At 34.5% G+C, this 23884-nt stretch overlaps 1 non-coding gene across 1 annotated transcript; it reads right to left on the bottom strand.

Moving 5' to 3' along the window:
- Positions 1-19079: 19079 nt before the first annotated feature.
- Positions 19080-19203, bottom strand: LOC145141522 (small nucleolar RNA SNORD14). Its single transcript, XR_013722720.1, has one exon. It is a non-coding gene; the product is annotated as a small nucleolar RNA SNORD14 (small nucleolar RNA).
- Between the last annotated feature and the right edge of the window lie 4681 nt (positions 19204-23884).

Here is a 23884-nt window from a genome sequence, read left to right on the forward strand (position 1 = left end):
CAAACTTTTGAATTCGTTGCATATCCAGACTTAAGTGTCTTGTCTGTTTTGGAAATGGTTCACCCCTCTCATGGCATTGGAAAAGGGTTGTTAAGCCCTTGTAAGTTGTCAAAAGACCTTTTTACCCCTATTTTGTCTTTTTTTTAGTAGGGCGCACCTTCGATCATCTTTCTCTCATTTTGCTATAAAAATGTAGTGGGGTTTTACCAATGATCGGTGTAATTTAGTTTATGTAATAATACTTTTCTATTTATCAACTAGCATTTATCATGAATATTCACTTTTCAATGAAGAAACATGTAATTTTTATGGAATAATTCTAATAGTGCCTACATGGGTATCTTTTATCATGACCGCAATTAAAAAAAAAAAGTTTTATGTTATATTTTGAAGAATATGATTATGGTGTTTTGGTTGGAAGGGCATGAATTCAGCCATGCATATGTTGAAAATGGCAGATTTCTACAAATTTTGGAGTTATTTCCAAACCATTAAGATGGTATTAAGGTGAATAAAAGTTCATAGATATAGATTGTGTTTTATAATGAAGTTGACGTTAATGTGTCATAAAAGATTGTATTATATGCATTTGAAGTTGTTTTTGTTAGAAGGGTGAAATGGTTTTTTTTTCATATAGCAGATCCATTCACAACCTTACCAAAATTACTCGGCTTCTTAATGGTTCAACATTGAATCGTTTATATTCTACCAAACAACCCCTTAATTTGATCACTCTTACAAACTGCATCTCTCAGAAAAGTAGCACTTAGATCTTGTAATCTTTTTAATCCCCACTTAGGTCTTGCTTTTCCATGTTATTACCTCAATTTACGTTTGTAATCTTAATAGTTTCTCATAGCAGAAGCAACACTGATAGCAACAAAAGCAAAAGAAGCAAATCATCGAAGCGAGATATGTGATTATAATTCTTATATGATCATATTTTTATATATGTTTATACATAATTTTAAATTATATACAATATGTGTCTTGTAAAACATCATGGCCTCGCTATGGTTCCTAAAGATTGAGGCTCTGCCTTACACTCACGTCACACATCATATCATTTATAACATTGATTAAATGTTAATATATTATATTTATAAATGATAAATTAATAGGTCCTTTCTAATTTTCTTTTTTGAACATCGAAAATTGCATTAACATGCTAACATGGAACTAGTGCAAAATATAAAACAGATAATTACATGGAATCAACAACTTCATTGGCCGCCCAATTTTACTCTTGGCACAATTTCTTCAAAATAAACGGATCGACCATGATAATAGCTCTAGCTAGGTTTTCTATTTGGGACCCAATAGAAAGGCTACTAAAGACCCAAAGCTATCCTCTTTTTATTTTTTAGGCAAAACGATGAGCCCATTACTAGTCCTCCAAAGCGCCACGTAGTATTATACCACGTGAGTTGTGTAACCTTAGAAATTTGATATATTAATTGTCACATTGAACAACCCTAGTATAGATTGCCTAGTTTGAATTCCTGAATTCATGAACAACCTGCATGTTTATGCATGATAACTAGCTTTGATATATGCACAAAAGCAAATCAAATATTATGAACGAGAATTTTATGTTTTGTTCGAGTCACTCAACATCTTAAGTTGAAAAACAGTTTGAAAATAGCCAAATAAGTTATTAAATTAAAATCTGAATACCAAACATCTAACAAATACACTAATGTCCGAGATTTAATTATCTGGCTTATCCTCTTTTCCTTCAAGAATAGATAGTTTCCATATCAAACAATTAAAGGCTTTCAACACAGGTTTCGATGTCAATTATGATCAAATTAGCATCAAGATGATGTAGTCTTGTTCACGTCCCTATTTTATGATAATAAACTTCGAATCCCTCAAAGCAAATATGGAAAATCAAATCACCATTGTTCACACCCCAAATTTCTCAAACTTTTTACAATGCTATCGTTACATAAATCTTTCGGGAAATAACCCGCATTTCACAAAAAACGGTCCCAAAAAAACATTTACACTTAAAACCTTAGGTGTTACCATTAAGCATCATACAACCATAGTAAGCAAATACAAATTACATCAATAACATGAATAAGGAACTTGACAAGCTCCACTCCATTCTCTATCTCTTAACTTCTAACGTCATCTATCATCTTTTCTCCTTAAGTGCAACCTGAGATACATGACATTAAAAAGAGATATGTAAGATAATAATATCTCGTGAGCTATGTGGGTTTGTGACCCAAAACATTTATCACATTTTCATAAAAAAAAAACATTTCATCTTTTCAAAACATATTTCAAATAGACATTTTCCACGTTCCGTTCCATATCAAAACATCTCATTAGTCATAACATAATTCAAATAACATTTCTTTTCACATTCCATTCCTTCTTTCATTAATGGTTAATTCCGGTGTTAAACCGTTGCCATTTTTATACTTATGTCCTAGAAATATCCCCAAGTCTATACCAAGGTGGAAAGAACAAAATCGGTCCACCAATGCATCATTTCCATTAGGACATCTACCTCGCGAAGGGGAGCCGCCAGCCCGATAAATTCCTCTATATCCCATTACGGGGACATCATGGCTCGAACAATATATTATTTTCATTACTTTCCAGTTCTTTTCATTAATTTCCATTTCTTTTCACTACTTTCCATTTCTTGTCATTACTTTCCATGTTTTACATATTTCATACGTAAGTATCAAAATACTCATTTCAAAAGTAATACATCTATATTTCAAAACATTTCAAACACATTATCAAAATATTTGTTCTTCCAAAATGTTCTTTGATTTCAAAAACAATTATTTGCTTTCAAGGCATTATTTCAAAACATTATTTCCAAAAGCAATCAACACATTCATTTCAAAACGTTTCATATATCAAAGCATTAGTATTTCATTATCATCAATCATTTTGCCATGTACCCCAAAGTGCGAAAAATGCCAACACGTACTCAGCTCAATCAGAAGAAGGCTAGCTAGTCTCTTCTAGTTCCTTTCCTTAGAGTGACACTCTCAAATACCACCTATACAACATGTATAAAAGTCAATAAATGACCAAAATACCCATACAAGGGTTCTCAACTTTTCCTTAGCTTTAATAAGATAAATATATATGTCTAAAAGGTTTCGGAACATAAAAGTGAAAAACAAGGATTTTTAGAACAAAGTTTACCGTACCAACCGTTGAATTCACCGTAATGGTGAGGGGTTTTACCGTAACCCTATGGTGAACCCCGCTATGCTCCCAAATATGTTGTTTTTTTCCCATTAAGGCTATGTACTTTGTATAGTTTTAGAAGGCTATTTTCAATTCAATTTGTACCACTTGTATAGGTTCTCATACATGATTAGGAAGTGTCTTGTTATCCTAAAACACTCCACTTAATCCAATAAGTGCTCATTGAAACCATTTAAGAACATATTGGTTCTCAAATTCCATAACAAGGGTTAAGTAGCCAAGTGTTCAATTGAGCATTCCAAAACTCACAAGGTTTTTTTCCCAACTTATTGCATACTCATATGAAAGTTTTCAAGTATATAAAACCAGCATCAATCTTATTGCAAGTACTTAATCCAACTATAGATTCCTCAATTCCATTCCATGTTTCCCAAATTGCCATTTGGGCCAAAACAATCACTAGAGCTAGAATCTTACTAGCATCCCTTCATGTTTGTGTTCCAATACCATCTCCAGAGTGTCAATTCATGTTCATGAATGTCGTTCACTTTGTACATATTAATCATCATGTACTTATCCATAGATTTCTAAAAATGCCCTTATGGCCAATAATTATATATATCAATCAAGGAATCAAGTAACACCTTATGTTTTGAATCCAAATCATTCTAAGAGTATTCATTCATGATTATGAACTTCCTTTACTCATAAATTGTTCAACTACAAAGTATTCCATTGATTTCATCATATTGTCCCCAAATTCATTTCAGTCCCAACTTATACATGATTCTACCGTCATGGATGTGTGTGACTATTCCAACTAGATTCATTATCATCAAACAACATCTAGGTCATATAATACAATCCAATTTAATCATAAAATAACACTATCCCCAATTTGGGTTTCTAAGATTTATGTGGGTTTTCCCACAAATCCTCAAATCCAACAATGAGATGATTGGATTGATGTTGGAATCATCAAACCAACCCAATGGAGATTATAAAACCAAACCTTAATCCATATATGAAGCTAATTCGAATTTGGGGTTTCCCCCCATTGATGAACTTAAAAATAGAGCTAAGAGAATAAGAGTTTTTATCTAGCAAGCATTTGGTTCTTCCAATTGTTGCTCTATCTTGCTAAATCTTGAGGTGGTAAAAACCTTAACCTGAGCTTCATAAGACACCATGGGAGGGTTTCCAACCAAGAACAAGTCATCAAATGAGGAGATCCAGATCCTCCTACACGTTTTCTAGCTAGGTGAGGTGAGAGGAAGCTTCCTTTTTCAAGACTTGTCATCTTTAGTCCATATAGTTGTATCTTATGGTCAAATTCCCATTATTTTCTATTTAAACTTAAGGTTTGACATAATGAGTCCTTGTCCATCACATTATATTTCATCATCCAATTAACCTTGGTGAATCAACCATTGGTCAAACATACTTTGCCAAATTGACACTTTTGGCCTTTAACTTTAAAACGTTAACATTTCACCCTTTAAATTTCTAAGCTTCATATCGACTAATGATATGATTATCATTTAGATGATTTAATTATGTAAATCATCATTCATTTAATTACTTAATTAATTTAAGAACCTTATCTTAAATTTTTGGATGTTACATTCATCGGTTGCAAAACTCTTTGTAATTGGCCTTGAACTTGATTTGTTTTCGATTTAAAAACCACGGACCAAGAAGCAGTATTAGTGTACTTTCTTATTACAAAAATCCAATTAGCACCATCTTTTGAATAAATAACTACTAGAGAACCTTCGATGGTTGTTAGTTGTTTTGTTTCCCAATTGGGTTCCGACGACACAATTGTATAAAAAACACGAGTGCTTAAATTGAATTATAGTATATAAAAACAATCACCTTCATCTGATCCAGTAGAAACATATTCTACCACCTAATGTAATACTCCATTAACAAAACAATTGTGTGATCTCTCAATATAAAACGAAGGAGTACGGGAAGCAATCGCACACGAAGCATGTGTCTTCAAGGTGTAGACATATGAACTTGCTCTTGTTCCTCCATATCTAGGTAAACACACAATCTTGTAATCATCAGTGATTGGGTCAAAACCAAACCCAAGACCAATTGAGTCGGGAATAATATCATTCCCGACCCCACATATTGGACAAGGGCATGACTTGTTACAATGTGAAGTATATCCACAAGGACAGTCAGACAATGTTTAGGGTTCCGTAAAGTAATATGGGATTCTTTACAGGATTCTTCACAGTTAAACAGACATAGAATACCATTACATGAACCAGCACACTCACAATGTGTTTTGTAGGGAAACTTAATTGCTTTTATACCAATTTATGCACCTTTAGGGCACAATGGAAACTGGTCTTCTGAATGTAACATATAAAAATTTTCAGTGCCACTTATGTTATCAACATAGTGTCTGATAAGGACAACCTTTTGTGGGTATGGAAAAGTATAGATGCAGATGAAACCGGGGCTAGCAATACATGAACATAATGATTTGGAGAGTAATCTAAATTGAACCTAGGATTTTAGTGGTAATCTGGAGAAGATTTCGAAAATCAGCTCTTTGCATAGATTCCCTGACATTGTTTATATCATCCTTGTTCCAACAAGAAAAATATCAGTAGTAAAAGGATGCAATCAAAAGTATTGTAAAAATAGAGTTATTCGTTAGTAGTTGATAATAGGCTACAGTAAAAATAGTAATTAATCATGGGAATAAATATGGTTCGCTTTTGCTAACGTGCACAAATGAAAAACAAGTATGTATTTATATTGACTAATTTCTCACCGGATAAGAAAGAGAATTATATTGGATTGCTATGAAGAAGATGAAGAAAAAGGGTTTAGCAACAAAATATTGAACGATCGATATAGAGTTGTCCAGGGTCGGCCCATGGGCCAGGGCAAGCTGGGCGACCGCCCCGGGCCCCCAAATGCCAAAGGGCCCCCTTTTTTTCTTCTTATATTGGATTTGATGGTGTTATCCCATTGTTTTTAAGCCTAATGGACTAACCCAATAGTCCAATACTGATCGCGTGCCAAAAGAGGGCGACGAAAGCGAGATTACCTAGCGTGCGTGAGTTGTCAATTTCCTATTGTCAAGGCTCATCAACACTCATAGATTACAGTAATCGATTTCCATGGAAACTCCAAACGCCATCGATTCCACTTCTCCAACCAATGGTTAGTTCTTCACTTGTTTTAATTGTTATTGGATTTCTTAATGTTCTTATTTTATTTCTGAGTTCCATTTCTTCTTATGTTTCCCGTTTTGATTCTTATTCACCTGACGATTTCTTATTCATCCCTTCTTATTTCTGATTTTTTATATCTTCAATAGCATCGCTGCACGGATGCACCAAATGAGAGGCATTAGGATTTCTTTTGAATTTGAACCTGTAGAATCGAGAGTCGCTAATATTTCTTTCTGAATTGGAAGTTCGATAATTGAGAGTCAGAGACGCAATTGGTTTATGAATCTGAATTTTTGTAAGTTTAAAGCTTCTTGAAATTTCTTATTCTTCTAAATCTGATTTTGCCTTTCTGAATTTCCATTTTTTCTTACACTGTAATACGAATTTCTATTTCTTACACTATGTAATTTGCCTTGGTTTTTTGTTGTTGTACAATGTCATATCATCAAAACGTATGGGGAATTGTTGGATAATCTTTGATTTTAGTGGATTTGTTGTTGTATAATAATCATTGAACCTTGTTATTTCAGGTTTTCTCCCCAAAGTTCAATGATTTTTTGGTGATGTAAGTGAGATTTTGATTGATGTTATCTGCACGGCAGCACATTGCTCAATTTATCTCTATTGTTCATTCAAATGGTTTCTATTGTTCATTCAAATGGTTTTAAGTGCTTATTGGTTGCTGATGTACAATAATTTAAAGTACACGACCATTTGAATCTATTGGCAAGGGCAATCATGGAAAAATAAGTATTTTTTAAATTGTCACTGCATTCTTCGTTCATATTTTATGAAGTTAAATTGTTATCCACTTGTTGCAAAGGGTAAAAATGGAAAAATAATTATTTTTTTCTTGGTTGTAGCAGTTGACTTGCAAAGTATTTTTTTTATTCATTTGGTTGATCATATTCCTCATTTTTGTTTTGATTTAGAGCTTCAATTTTGGACATTTTTTTTCAAAAGTAAAAAGTCATCATAAATCTTTTATTGGTATTGTTGTATACACTTATTAATTTATTATAGTAAAAAACAAATATGCCGTGAAAGTCATTTTAATCTCTCTTTAAACCGAACCAATGTAACATACACGTTTTGAAATCGTGTATTGTAAATTATAAAAGAGAATAATATTATGAAATATTATGTGAAATTGAGTGTTGATTTCTAACGGATAGTTCTTACTAGAATTGAAGTAAAACTATGTTTAGAATCACTCAGAAAATATTTGAAGTCTTATGAGATTCCAATTAAAAGCCAAATAGTGAAATTTAGCGAAAATATAAAATTTGAAATAAGTAAATTTTTATTATTGAAAGTTGTAGATAATCTCGTTAGAAACATGTAGGCGAAAACCTCGTCGAAATCCGAGTTATAACGAAGAAGTTATGACCAACCGAAGATCCGCGACAAAACCGACACGGCGCCAAATGACGTAAAAAGTGAGTTTTTGATAAACTACTTTTTAGCCTTGGTGATCTAAACGAAAGTTGTAGTACTTGTTAAACCGAGAATTTTCATAAAAAGAACGCCCAAATCTGACTTCATATGAGGAAGTTATGATTTTTCTAAGTTTCAGCTTAGCAGTAGACAGCTAAAAACTCGAATTTTAGATCGAGTAATTTTTAGCCGACACAACCTAAACGAGAATTGAAGGTCTCGTCAATAGTAGTACAACGGTAAAAAGACAGACGAAAACGGACATCGGATGAAGAAGTTATGAATTTTTAACGGATTTTCCTGTCCCGGTCTGTTAAAAATAATAATATTAAAAATAAAGTCAAAATTAGCCAACGAAGTCTAAACGAAAGTTGTAGAGCATGATTCTACCTACGCGTGCATATAAAGAACGTCAAAAACGGAGCCCGTATGCAAAAGTTATGGATTTTAGAAGTTCGGGGTACAATTTCCGAGAAACCTCGCAAGGATAAGGCCGATTTCGGTGAGTCATGTGCGCCACGTGTCCGAGCCGAAGACCCAGCTGATGACGCGTCGCCTTCTGATTCGTCCGAACAGCGGCCCAATGCGCGTCCGACGCGCCACGCACCAGGTGCCCCACGTCCGAGCTTGCTTCCGTGTCTCGCATCCGACGTCGCCGCGTGCCTTCGCCTCCTGATGCCACCTGCCCTCGCTGACTCACCCCTCTCGGCCGATGATTTCGGATCTCACCCTATAAATAGGAGGGATGCGAACCCCTTGAGTAAAAATGGGAAATTAGCCATTTTCACCCCATTTTTAATATTTTTATTATTTTGACATCCCCTGAAGCCCCGATATCATTTTTAACACCCGAAACACGCCCCGAAGTGCCCGTGAAGCCCGAGAAATTTATATTTTCGGTTTGAAGCTCTACCTTTGTAGAGCCCGGTTTTTCAATAAATCTCCCGGTTTTCAACGAATAAAGTCATATTTAGAACCGAAATGCTGCACAAATTATTATTTTGACCCCCGGTTATTTCAAGGTAAATTTAATATATAGGAACAATTGTATGTTATGTGTTATATGTGTTATGTGCTTTTCAGTGTTATTATTCCGGGTTATTTTCCCGTGTTATTTTTATATCTGCTATTTATGATAGCAAAGTTATACCTTTGACCATGTGATCAGTGAAAGGACTTAGATTCACGGTGGTACTGGTACGTAGTCTCTAGCCATGTAGAGCATGTCTCTGTAAGAGAATTACTTCTATTCTATGACATTAGCAGATGGTTAGACAGGGCTATAAGCCTGAAATCTACCGAAATGTTTAAATCAGAAAGTGTATATCTTCTGTGCCATTTGGGCCGAAGCTTTATTTATTGTATATCTTTGTATCAAATCATTGATTGATGTGGAAAGTTTGTCACATGATTCGCATATGCATTTGTTGTTCCTTGTTCCTCTTTGCTTCTTCCATATTAAAGTATATATATATATATGGCATAACGTTATATTGTATCTATTGTTGAACTCACTAAGCGTCACCGCTTACCCCTCTCAGTGTTTAACAATTGCAGGAGATAAGTAACCAGTATGGTTATATACTGTCAAAAGATGTAGAATAGTTTTTACTATTACTTTTGTATTTCGGTTTATGTTTGTATAAAATTACAATATCCTGGGTAGTTATGTAAAATATTAAAAACATAGTCGGTTTGTATCCAATCATTTGTAATCACTTTATCAATGTAAGATATTGTTTTATAAATATGCATGTAGCATGATTTGGAGTAACAATTGTCAAGTATGAAAGTTTGGGTCATTCAAAAATACGAAAGTTTAGAAAGGGGTTCTTTCAACCAAACAACCTCAAACCGAATTAATCAAAACCGATTACACCATATTATTTGGTTTTATTTACGTGTTAAAATTAAAAAAAAATTATTAAACCAATTTGAATAAACTAAAAACGAATTAAACCAACCAAGTAACATCCTTACGGGGCCCAAATTTTTATTTTGCCCCAGACCTCAAATGGGCTTGGAACGGCCCTGAAGTTGTCGCAGAATAAATAGATTGTCGGAGTTTTCTAGGGTTTCAGATATAACTTAAAGTAAGTTATAGTTATGGTTACGTGGCATAGTAAAAATAATAACTTTGGTGCAATTCTTTTTACGTTACACCAATCATTTTTATAGTTTAATGATGAATTGAGTTGTATAAACACGACTCCATACATTATTAACATGTTTTGAACTAAAAATTTTGTGTATCTTATGAAGTTGGACAAGAATCACCAAAGCATGTATGAATGGGTTACGAGATGACATACTTTTATATATATATATATATATATATATATATATATATATATATATATATATATATATATATATATATATACTAGTTGTTTACCCGCGCCAAGCGCCAGGTACGAATAGTTTTTTTTTCAGAAGATAGTTCAATAGGTGATTAGCTCTTTTGCACAAATAGTTACTACATATAAACAATTATCAATGAGAGTTATGCTAGCAAATATAAAATCAGTAAAAATAAGTAGTGAATAGTTCATATTGTTTACAAATGTATACGCACATGATTGTCTGTACATTATTAATCATGCAACACTTTTTTATATGTTCTGGATAATGTCACATAAAGTTGGTCATGCAAGAAAATCGATTATGGAAGATAAATACCTACATTTTGACTTGTTTGTCCCTGAGCTTTATTGATTGTCGGCGCCTAACATAATCGAATTAAAAATTGTTTTCTTTTCAGCTTGAACTGGAACATGTCATCTTCCGAGAATTGTTTTTTTCAAACAAAATGATATATTACAAAGAATAGAAGTGTGTTTTTGTTTTAATTTAAAAATATATGCATCTGCTATTTTGGGTTAAAAGTACTTTTCTTGTGTTAAAATTATATATATCTCGCTAGCAATGTTACAAAGCCCAACATATTCTGATTCGACATGTTTTGGGGTGCTTTATTATGAACCATCCAAAAATACACGAACTCAATCTCGGTCAAAATGAGTCAACATCGATGTTTAGTCAAATTTGGGTCTAACACGGTCTACTCAAAAAAATTCAGTCAAATTAAATCAAACTCGGAGTAACTAAATCAAACTGGTCAAACTCAGTAATCTTGAATTTTTTTTTTTAAAATTTATTTGCTATTATATTCATTTTCCCATAATTAATTACTTACAATTTACTTAATCCGAATAATACTAGACCGAATAATTGTTACTCGCTAGTCAACGGATTTTTGCAACATTGATTTGTAGGTTGAGCAAAATTGAAACTTAATTATTATTTAATATTTTTTTTTTCAAAAAACAGGGTCTATATTTTTTAATTAATGATAAATATCTTAAAAAAAGTTCAAGGATGTGGAAAAAATTCAGAGCATTTATATTTATTTTATGATATTAACTATTATATATAATGAAACATCCCAAAAATAATGACCAAAAATTTCTTTTTAAAACATTACTAATTCATAGTACCAAATCATTTCAAACATACTAAAAGGGTTATATAACAAATCAGTGTATCTTTTCAAAACACTTGTTCATTTTATCAGAGTAAACATCCCAGGTTAAACTTCTTTGATGTATGTGTGTGTCATGCGATCACCCCGAGCTCTTCCCTCCGCTACCGGAAGTACCTGAAACCAAAACTGAAAATCGTAAGCACGAAGCTTAGTGAGTTCCCCAACCTACCACATACCACATACTGGGCCTTGCCCACTGCATCGGGCCCTACCTGGCATCGGACCGATGTCCGGACTAACTTGGGCCCCGCCCACTGCATCGGGCCCCGCCCGACATCAGACCCCGCCTGGCATCGAGCCCCGCTCGGTATACAGATCTGTTCTCTTAGGCCCCGCCTGTCTCTGGGCCTCGCCCGCTATTAACAAATACAAGCATATAACATAACACATATCATAAAGCTAAACATACTCTACTGTACTACTGATGTAAGGCATCGCCTATCTTGGGCCCCGCCCCTGTCCTGCTACTGGTGAGCCATGGAACCCCATCCACGCTCCTGCTGATAGTGAGATACGGGCCCCCACCCACACTCACCTCCCTCCTAACTCGAGCCTCGCCCCTGCTCTGCTACTAATGAGATACGGAACCCCGTCCATACTCGGCTAGTGATGAGATACGAGACCTCGCCCGACCCACCTCCCTACCAGGCACATACAAGTATCACAAAGACAACAAGTATAACTACACATCCACTACTGCCTCGGGTACCACCCGGCTTCGGGCCGAAGTCTGGAACATATAAATTGCATCGGGCTAACCCCGGTAACGGATCTAAATCCGAACAAATCACAATAAGTGCCTAGGGCTAACCCCCGGGTCTTCCTACTACACATAACCATAAGCATAAACATAATGGGCCGACATTGTGGTTGTAGACCCATGCACACAGTGAGGAGACTCACCTCACACTGATGAAGACTAGCTAAACACTTCTGACTGCTAGCCGGCAACTTCTGAACTGCTGATCCTTCGGCTCCCCGAACTATCAATACCCAAAGTAACATTTAGGCCACAATATTCCAAAAGTCCACCCTGGTCAAACTTGGTCAAAGTCAACGGTCAAAGTCAACTTCCAGTTGACTTGACTCACCGAGTTGGTCTACCAACTCGTCGAGTCCATGCTTCTCCAACTCGCAACAACCACCGATCCTACCCGTCGAGTCTAGCAAGAACTCGACGGGTTCTCCTTCAGTCTTACAATCGGGACCTTCTTCAACCGAGTCGCCGAGTTCCTCCTTGAACTCGTCGAGTTCATCTCCCTCTTATGAATGTCCAGACTATGACTCGTCGAGTTATATGAACAACTCGTCGAGTCCATCTTCATAAACTAAGAAGATTGCCTTAGACTCGCCGAGTTCCTCATTGAACTCGCCGAGTACGATGATCCTCATACCCGCTATGGACCCAGACTGACTGAGTCCCATACCAACTCAACTCATACCCTTTAACAGAAGGATTCTAGGGCAAGAAAGCAGACTGACTCGCCGAGTCCCTCTATGTCTCAATCTATATAGACGATTTCCAAGCCAAACAACTTCTCCCAAAGGTAGATTTATCCTCCTAGAGCATGCTTTCCACGTAAAGTTGCAACCTTTACGTGTGAATAGTTCCCAAAAGATAAAACTAAGCTACAAAGAAGGGTTTTACTAAGGAGGAGGGCTTCATGTCTTAAAAGCTTGAAACTTTAATGCATTAGGGACCTTGGGGAGTCCAGATCTGAAGTTGCAAACTTCAGATCATGCCCCATACAAACACTAGCCACCAATATGCTAGAAAAGGCCATGAAACTCAAGATGAAGAGATCTATCAAATGAATGCTCAAGGTAACAACTTGTTACCTTCTATTAATTGCCAAAATGAAGTAGATGTTGGATCTAAACTCTCCTCCTCGTTCCTTGCTTCCAATCTTCCAAGAAGTGCACCACCAATACAACTTTTAGCTTCACAATGCTCAAGAATGGAGTTGGATGGCTAGGGTTTCATTTCTGGACTTGAGGGAGTAGTAAGTAGGCTGAGGGAATGCTATAATGTTCTTTAAATAGGGCACAAGGCCCACATTTAGGGTTTTCCCCAAACCTGGCCAACTCGCCGAGTCAGTCTACTGACTCGTCGAGTATGTCACTAAACCCGCGACCCAAAACGCGCTCCTACTCGTCGAGTCACTCCATCTACTCGACGAGTCTCTTCCTCATTTGAGGTTTTCTTCCTTTTCAAGGATCTTATGAATTCGGGGTGTTACATATAACTATTATTTAGAGTATATATTTAGAAAGAATATTGAAGGGTGGATAATTTACTTCTCAAATGAAGCTTTTCATTAAAATAGTTTTTATACTTATTGAAATTGAAATTTTCATACAAAAACAGACCAATCATAATATAATAAACAATTAATTATTGAATTTGCTAATTTCGTAAACAAATAGACCATATCCAATGCCATGTAGTACCGTATTTAACAATTGTATTACATTTTTTTCTCCAAATAAACTTGTAAGTTGTAACACCACTCGTAAAAATCTAAGTTTAGCAAATCTAGATTCCTTTCTTTAGAATTTCATTGGTAAAAAAAATATAAAACAAAAAAAGCCTCTAACTTTTTACAAAATAGACTCAAAAGAAGTATCACAACTTTTGTAAAAAAGAAACACTAAATAATTTTGTAGTAATCGACATTTTCCAAAATAAAAAATAAATATTTTAATCATAAAACCCACAGACCAGAAAATGGTACTATTATTTTTACACATGTTTTTCTTCCACTTTTCTTTAACTCCCAAAACACTCCTTCCTTCAAAAAAACTTTCCATGCTCCAGCTTATTCATTACTTATATTTCTATAACTAAATAACTATTTTTTTGGACAAAAATGCCCTTGAAAATCAAATTGTTCCACAGCCAAAGATCAGTCACAGTGGAAGAACCAAAGTTCATTCAAAGTTCTTTAAAAATTAGTCCCAAAGTGCATTTATTGATCACTTAAGACAATTTTCCAGAAAATCAAAGATGAGTCATAGTTCAAGAACCAAAGATTAAAAAAGAAAAGGCACAAATCATATGTGCACAGGGAACAAAGATAAAGACAGAGACAATGATAAAAAGACACACATGACACATATACACACCGAGCATTAATCACATGTGTCATGATTCAAATTCAGTGTTGATTATAGGTTACATACATATAAGTTTCTCATCACCTACTATGATTATCTATGTGTTTATATTTCTTACAGGTTACATACATCTAAGAAAGACAAATGACAAAATACTTTGGATTTTGATTGCAATTGTATCACATACTTTGATTATCTACATGCTTATATTTCTTACAAATAATAACAATATGTAAAAATTAATATGACATGCCTTAATTAGTAATAGCATGTAAGTATATTGCTATAATGGGTAAAAGAAAATTCACTTATCATGAAAATAACCTTATGAACATGTCTTGTTGACCAAATAAGATTTTAATGTTAGCACATGAATAGTCCCTCAAAAAATTGCATACACAAGGATAAAAGAAAACCCAACAATCGTGTGATAAGGATAAAAACGCAAAAAGGAAACTTATAAAGTTATATAAAACCGGAACTAAGTAGATAATTACTTGGATAATATTCAGGACATCATCACTACAGAAAAATAAGCAAAGACGTGTGGAATTGCAATATAGATCGGCTGCAATCTTACTACATCTTGGCAACCTACATCCCCCAGCTCTAGACCACCATTCCCAATTCAGTCTGCAAAACAACAAAATTATATCTAGAAACAATCAAGATCATGGAAAAAATAGATATTAACATGTTATATACATAAGATACTTGATAGATTTAGGCATATGAAAGTTTGAGTGCACAAAATTCTAATGAATGTAACAGGAAATTTGAATTTGATTGAACTTCAAATATAAACCCATTTGAACCACAAAAGTCAGACATTATAAAGGTATAAATAGAATGAGATGTTGACCTGACAGTGTTTTCAGGATGAAATAGGCTATAAAGAGCACATACCGTGGAAAATGTGGACTTGCCAGATCCATTTGCTCCAATGACTACTTTGGTTAACAAAAAAGTAATTGATGGCACTTATTGCTTGTCCCTACAACATCAAATACGTATAAAATCAAATAATTCAGAATCCCCTTTCTAGTGGCTAAAACAACATCAAATAAATATAAAAACATGGATGAACAATATAAATATGGGTTAGCTTCTTAATTGGAGGCAAGAAAAAGAGGTGTAAATCTTACAATTTTCTACATAACATGAGAAGGGGTTAGCTTCTTAACATCAATGCTTGATGAACTTTCTTGATCCGCACGACCTAAAAATCAACTAAAAATAGTAAATAGTAAAATAGTGATTATAGTATTATGTAGTCTTTTATGATGATAAAGTGAATCTACATTTGGATTTGAAATAATTTATGATTCATGAATGTAATTTGGTGACTACTGATTCAATGTATAAATTATAGGCTATCACATGACCTAGAAAACCAAATCAGTAAGAAATAGGAAATAAGAGAACAACTACATTAAAATCTGGATTGTAGAGTTCCAAATCCTACCTGTTCTTGATGTTCTTGCCTTTAAAGCCTGAGTTTTCTGTAGTTGGCAGTTTTCGAGTTTTCGAGCTGGACCACCCTCTAATGGCTATTTCATACAAAAACAAATACAAATCAATCAATCAACTACCTTCACATAAACTAAAAAAAAAGGACTGAATCATTAACAATGGGCTGCGTTTTAACTTGGGGTTACTGGTAATAAAATTTCAAAGAAAAGATGACAGCTTTATTAAACTTTGGAACAAATGCAAGAAATCTGAATGAAGATAGCAATGGTTCTTATACATGATTATAAGTATTAAACATGATAATACAAAGTCACCAGGAAATCAGCAGCTTCCTCCTTACGGAGTGATGCGGTCTACTCGGTAGAACCCTTTTCTATTTTCTTCATAATAGAACTTTTCGCCACCATCCCCACGTACGAATTCTGATGTTTGGTGATTGTAAATCAATTTGAGGAGGGCGGAGATGGAGGACAGAGAGATAGTCGGTTGAAGGAAACAGGCCACCGATGATAGAGTCGGAGTTGGGTGGCCGTCAACGCTTAGCCACTGGTTAACGGCGGATTTGGGGGCATCGGAGATTGCGGCGTCTGTGAGGATGAGTGATGGAGTTGTGTGTTGCTGGTGTGAATCAGAAATTGATGGCTTAACATTGTCCTTGTCTTCACCTCTTCACTGTTGGTGACGGTTAGGGTTGTGGAGAGAGGGGCAAGAGAGGGGGCGATGGTGGAGGTAACTTAAGGTTAGGGTTTCCAGTGAATGGTGTGTAACGGTGGCGTTGATGGTGGCAGCGATATAAGGTTAGAGTTTAGCAGGGTAGCAGACGGCGGTGGTGGTAACGACAGCGTCAGGATGGTGGTGGTAATAGATGCGTAAGAAGGGTTATGGTAACATAGGGCTACCGGAGAGTGAACAGAGTAAGGAGAGAGATAGAAGAGATGTTGTTGGTACGATGGTAGTTTGCGAAGAAGGAGAAGTGGCGTAGCAGACGACGGTAGTGGTAACAGATGAGTAAGAAGAGTTATGGTAACATGAGGTAATCTCGATGAAGACGACTGATTTAGGGTTTTAGTGAGTAATTGTGATTCTAGGAATAAAAAATATTTTTTAATTGTCAAATTAATTCCGTAAATGATTCATGAGTGTATAGGATAATAAGTTTTACATAAGGTAGTAGGTATTGTACCTCTTAAATTTCAAGAAATGTGTAATATGTTTAATAAGATAGTTAAGATTAAAAGCCACACACCTAGCAAGGTGCTAGATAGAGCAAAACACAACAGGAAGTTTCCATCACTTTGGGCTAAACCGCATAAAGAACTCCAATCGGGATGTCACCTTATAAACTCGTGTTTGGCAAAGTCAAAAAGCTAATCATGAGGATTGACAAAGCAGGTACTCATCGAAAGCTAGAGATCCAAGAGTTGGAGGAGATAAAAAATGAAGCGTTTGAGAACTCACGCATCTACAAAGACAAGACCTAAGTATTCCATGATAAGTATCTTTCCTGTAAGAGATTTGAGATATGTCAAAAGGTTTTACTTTATGACTCTCGTCTTAAATGGTTTTCTGGTAAATTACGGTCCCGGCAGGTAGGACTATTCATTTTTACTAATGTATGATCATGGTGCAATTGAGATTAAAAGTAACAAAATGAAAAAAAAATGTTAAAAGGTATTAATGGTCACAGGTTAAATGTATTTTGTGAATGTATCCAAGAGAAGAATATGGAGGCTGATAACTTGGAACGCCCTGACTACATCGAGTAAAATCTGAAGGGCAAGGTCGAGACAAAGACTTAAACAAGGGTTGCTAACTGAGAGGCGACTCATGAGTATTTCTTTCCATTGTTTCTTCCGTTTCTTCATTGGCGGTGCCTCCTCAACTAATACCGACTCTTGATCCTTCATTCAACCTCTCAAACCCCAAATTTTTATTTTGTTTGGATTGGTGTGAGTTTCTTTTATTTTGTTTGGATCTTGATCTTTTTCAATTTAAGTTCGAATTGCTGTTAAAGAAGACAATGAAGTTGTTTTCTTTTCCTACAATTATGGTCGTGGACAATGTTGGCAATGAGCAACAATGACGGTGGTGTAGCACCGAATCATAACAATCTCATTTTATGTTCTTGCAATTCTCAAAATCATTTTATGTTCTTGCAGTTCTCAAAATTCCAAGCAATCTCTCAAACCCCAACATTGTCCATCAAAATACTTCAACTAGAAAATATTTCACAATTCTCAAAATTCAAAGCAATCTCTCAAACCCCAAATTACTAACACTAAATACCGTCTTGATCCATCATACAATCTTCATGCATAGATCTAAAACTAATTTGTGGTGATACACATAAAAACCATAACAATCTAATGCTCTGTTCAGAAATAGATCTAAGACTAGTTTTCTCATAATTCTAAAAAAACTCTCGAACGGCCAAATTTTTAACACTAAATAGACTCTTACTATATCAAAGGTGAGGGAACCGACTCAAGCCCAAATGTCCGACTTGCCTCATGGCTCCCCTTTTGCCATTGTTGGTATATAACGTCGACATCTATCATAATGACGATGACTTATGATCTTAAAGAATACCAAATATTTAGAAGAGAAATTAATTTTATTAATTGTCTCTTTTAACATCTAATTTATTTTTTAACAATGTCAATATTCCAAGTCTCCATAATACACCTTTGTAATACAATCACACTGTTTTCTTGGCTTTTGTTTTAGATTGATGTGTTTTACTTAATTTTGTTTGGATTTGTATGGTTTTCTTTTTGTTTGGATTGATGTGAGTTTCTTGATTTTGTTTAGATCTTGATTTTTTCAATTTAAGTTTAGATTGGTGTTAAAATAGATCACGGTGACGGTGGTGGATTCTGATTGCAATGGAAGGCCGGAGAAGTCCGAAAAAAGAGAGGAGTGAGATGTGCTTTATATTATGCTTCGACTATAAATGGTTTACAAAATAAAAGAAAATATCAAAATAAAAATAAAAAGGATACAAAATTATTTTACATGTATTAATGACCAATAACAGAAAAACGAGTCCAACGCGTATATCAAGACTCGGCATCTATGAAATCATCATTGAGAAAACCATCTTTTTCAAAAAAGTTAAAAACCTCAGACATCCAAGGAAGGAGATAGACAGCATTAGCTCTCAAGCCTGGCGAAGGCGAAAGCTCTTAGGCGGCCACTGCGAATGTCTCTGAGAAACAAGCCTTTGGATTATCATCACAGGTATCAACAATCAAACCAATCAATTCGACGAAAATTCATTGAAGAGTAAGTTAATTAATGAACAGGGGATAAAGATCTCATAACAATAAGATTTCGTTCGGCAGAGCACAAAACTGCGTCTAAGAAAGGTCGATATCCCTAAGCATCATTTCCCAAACACCATAAAACCCTAATCTTTAATTTTCAGATTTTTATAAAACCGACGACGGATTTAACCAAAATAGAAAAACGAAAACACAAATTTAACCTACTAATCGGTAGCTCATAACAACTCCGACTTTGATTAGGGACAAATGCCAACAGACTAGTGAAACAGAATTGATTTGGCAATGGAATCTTAATTCACCTTACACGAAAAAACAGCGGCGTTCAAAGAGAACCGATTAAAGAATGAAGAATGTGCGTGAGTAAAACCTAACTCTGTTGAATTTATAGACAGGTCGACGAGCTACAAGGTTATGTATGACAATTTACAAAACCACCCCTTGGCGATGGTTAAAGTGTTCCAACCCTAAACCATTTTCTTTTGTAACTAAACCAACGAATAAGACGTAAATACTAACATAGCTGCCATTTTTATATGGTAAAAAAAATATTTAACGACTCTTTTGTATATATATATATATATATATATATATATATATATATATATATATATATATATATATATATATATATATATATATATATATAACAATCTCATCTTCTTTTATGCTTTATGCGATAACAAAAATTTGGGATGAAAATCAAGCACACCAATCAAATGGAATTCCAAATCTTTTCTGTTTTCATGTATTAAAGGCTACCGAATGAATGTACAGAAGAATCCTTCTTTGAAAATAGTAAAAAAAAAAAACAATATGAAATCAATATCAAGATTCTTCCGTCTAATTACAGAGTCACAAATCAATACCAATAACCAATCACAGATAAACGTATGCTTGGTATTATATGATAAATAAACGGTGTGATGATTTTAAAATGTCATCCGCAAACATTGAAGCACATCTCCATTGCCATGGAGAAGACTTAAGCAGAAGGGATGCTCACAAAGAATATTGATGTAAGCACAAATAAAATCCTGAAAGATATCAGAATGATCTCCAAGAAGAACTTATGTGCTATGAATTTCTGATATGATACAAAATAAATCAATGCAATCAATTACCTTGATTCTGAAAAAAAATAAAAAAAACAGAACAAAAGAACCTTGTTTGTTTAAGGGAAGAACGGCTGTATCAAAAAAAAATGCAGTGTGCCCTAAATAAAAAGAAGCTGATGCATCGATATTTATAAGGGGAAAATTTACATAACTAATCCCTATGGTTCCCTAGTTGTACGTTTGCTCACCTTCTGCATTTTACCGTTACTGTTTGTTTATTTTGAGTCTCCCCTCTCCATTTTAGTACCGATCTAAAGTGCAGCCTAATTCCCCATTTAAATTTCATACTAAGTTACTAACCAAAAAAATATATTATATAAACCATTTCTATAAATATTATTTTGAGGTTAAACTACGGGTGTCAAATCGGATTAGTCGTGTCGTGTTTTTTGCTGACACGAAATTGCATGATAGTTTTTTTATATAACATGAACACGACACAATACTAAGTCGGATTTTATTTTACTAACATGAAAACAAATCAATTAAACACAAACACAGACTGGAAGATGTTGATCTTAAAAGTATGTTATTTAATTATATATTTAAGTTACATGTTACTTATTAAAGTTCCTTGCTTGCACTTCTACTATATATAATCTAATAGATTATATTATTTTTACTATTTACAGATAAACCAACAAATGATTAAATAGTATTTTATGCTTTCTTATATTTATGATTGTTCTTCAATTGAGTGTTTGTCTTTATCTTAAATAAACCTAAACTTTTCAAGTATAATGGGTCTTATAAAAAATAAATGTGAGTAAACTGATGGTTTATGAGCACTACAACATTCATATGATGTACATGCAAACCCTAAAGCTTTGGATCTAGTTTGTCTAACGAACATGCAATAATCATCCAAAGCCATAAACCCTAGATCTAGCATGTGATAATCGATATTAACATAAGAATAGGGTTTAGATCTTACCTTGATTGTTATGTAGCAATAACAATATATTTCTTCCAATAATTGGCTTCTAAAAGCTTAGAGTCACAAATGTCACTCCTCTAATGGCTCACAAACACCAAGGGCAAGAGGATGAAGAAGGATGAGAGGAGAGGCACTCAAAAGCGTCTAGAAACCCTAAGGAAACTCTTCACCACGTTTTTGGTGCCCTAGGGGTGCTTAAATAGTGAGGCTATTAGGGTTATCTAAAAAGGAAACCCTAATTTGACTGCTTAGGCCCTAAGCAACCCATGGACTCCTCCTTTAGAGGCCTTGGACGATTTCTAATGGGGTTCCCCATAGAATTCGTCCACCCCTCTAATAAGAAGTCCATTACCCTATATTCAACTATCACACAATTGATAGTTGTAGTCCCCTAAGTTTAATTAATCTCTTTTAGCCATAAAATTAATTCTTAATTAATTATTGACTAATATTAATTAAACAATATGATTTTTCCTTTAATATATTATTCTCATAATATATTAATAAATCATAATTAATCCTCTCTCTCCATAATTCATCCTATCAAGTTGCTTTGGTGAAGGCAACCCAAAAGGATCATGCATCATCGGGTCAAGTACATACAAAAATAGTTATGGGCTTAGACACTAATCCAACAGTCTCCCACTTGGATAAGTCTAATAACTATTCTGCGTATGACTTCAGATCCTGATCAGCAATCGTAGCTTTCAAAAGCCGTTGTCAACTCTAATCTTATCAGATACGCGTCCTTTAGACAAGGGATCATATATTCCTCCATTCTAGATATCGTATAGACGTGAGACATGGATTGAAATCATTCTCTCAGTCTATGTGTTGTTTCCCGATTTCCGATTTACGACGACTGACTAATTGAACAAATCAAATCAGTCCTGGCCCGGCCGAGCACTTTCCGTTGTCATCACTAAATCATCGAGGGGCCCACGGATATCGCTTTTATCCCACATTGGGTAAAAGGAACGGATAAACTTTGACTCAATGCTCGCTTGTACTCACTCACCGAATCACACACAACAATACGTTTTATAACACCAAGTTACTGGTGCGTTTACATATTATCAATGTGTAACCGACTGGCAAGATACAACTCACACATCTCGGTTTCAAGAATATAAGATATTATCGTCTCACCAATCACTCGTGATAAAAATCCATGAAGCGATCCAAGTGAGCGTGGGTTTAACCAATGCTCAAATCATATTCATAAGCACTCATGAACGTTGTAGCAACCTTTTGCTATGTATAATACACTTTAGACAATCTACACACCAATTCATGACAATCTTCTTTCATACCTACTTCCAAAGTATGAGCGACTGTGGAACGTTCGAATAATCTTATTATTCAGGAAGTCAAAACATGCAAATTGAAACATAAGAATAATACTAATCTTATATGGCCCCAAACTTTTGAGTATAAATAAAACACTTTTATTTAATCACCATATTTATTACTCATTATTTGTTGTCTCGGGTAATCAACTTTTTACTTGAATTATAACGACAATTGTCCCATGATCTTAGCATGCACACTATGTTTACTTATGGTACTTACTTTGTGAAATAGTATAATTGAATAACATTTTCAATCACACTCATTTTACAATTCCCAATCCTTACCACAAGTGTAAGAATACCAAATTCTTGCCACTTATAGAATATGTTAGATTCTAACACTTTATGCAACGGTCCTTTCGTAATATCACAGCACCAAAGTCATCAAGACTCGGCCAATGAAATTACAAAAAGCTCTATTGGAGATTGTTACAAGATAATTCCATAGACATGAAGTCTCGCATTCAAAGTACATTCCTTTGAATATCCTTCTTGCATAAAAGTTTTTCTAATATGGACATAAACTCTTAACGTCCAACTCCCAATAAGGAAACATTTCCATATTTGCCATATGACAACTCATTATTAATAGAATCATTTCTAATAATAATAATGCCAATATGGCCCTTCCATTACTATACTTCCAACTGTTCACAAGCGACCAATCCTTGGCGAACCTTATATTATCCTTGACAGTTGTTTAACTAATTCAGTCAAATCTGATTCTAGTCCTTTTTCCCTCTTAATGCCCTAGGCATTTGGAAAATTTTAGAACGGTCCAATATTACAATGACATGATACTTTACCAGTCTTTTGCTATAATATTTCTATTCGCCATGTTCTCACGATTCGAACTATGAAGAGGGATGCCGTAATCATAATCGAGTGTGAGAACGCAACAATTATTTCCATATATAGAATTTTCTTACGTTGAATCCTTTCAACATAACATTCATATATCAAAATTTATCGATCTAAACCTTTAGATATAAACGAAGTATAATATTCTCTCCCTTAATTATAGCAAAACAACTTTTCAACCTATGCAACTTTGCAAAGTGAAACTTTTGTTTTCTATAATTAATATTGCTAACTTGCAATAATAATCATGCTCCCACTAACATGATGATTATATCCATACCAGCATAACATTTATGCTCCCACTAGCTTTGACACGTATTCAGAAAATAGTTGGACTTCTAAAAGACAATACTTATTGACTTTCCAAAGTTT

This window comes from Lactuca virosa, chromosome 9, assembly GCF_052849685.1.
Source record: "Lactuca virosa cultivar CGN04683 chromosome 9, Lactuca_virosa_CGN04683_v6, whole genome shotgun sequence".
Taxonomy (NCBI): Eukaryota; Viridiplantae; Streptophyta; class Magnoliopsida; order Asterales; family Asteraceae; genus Lactuca; species Lactuca virosa.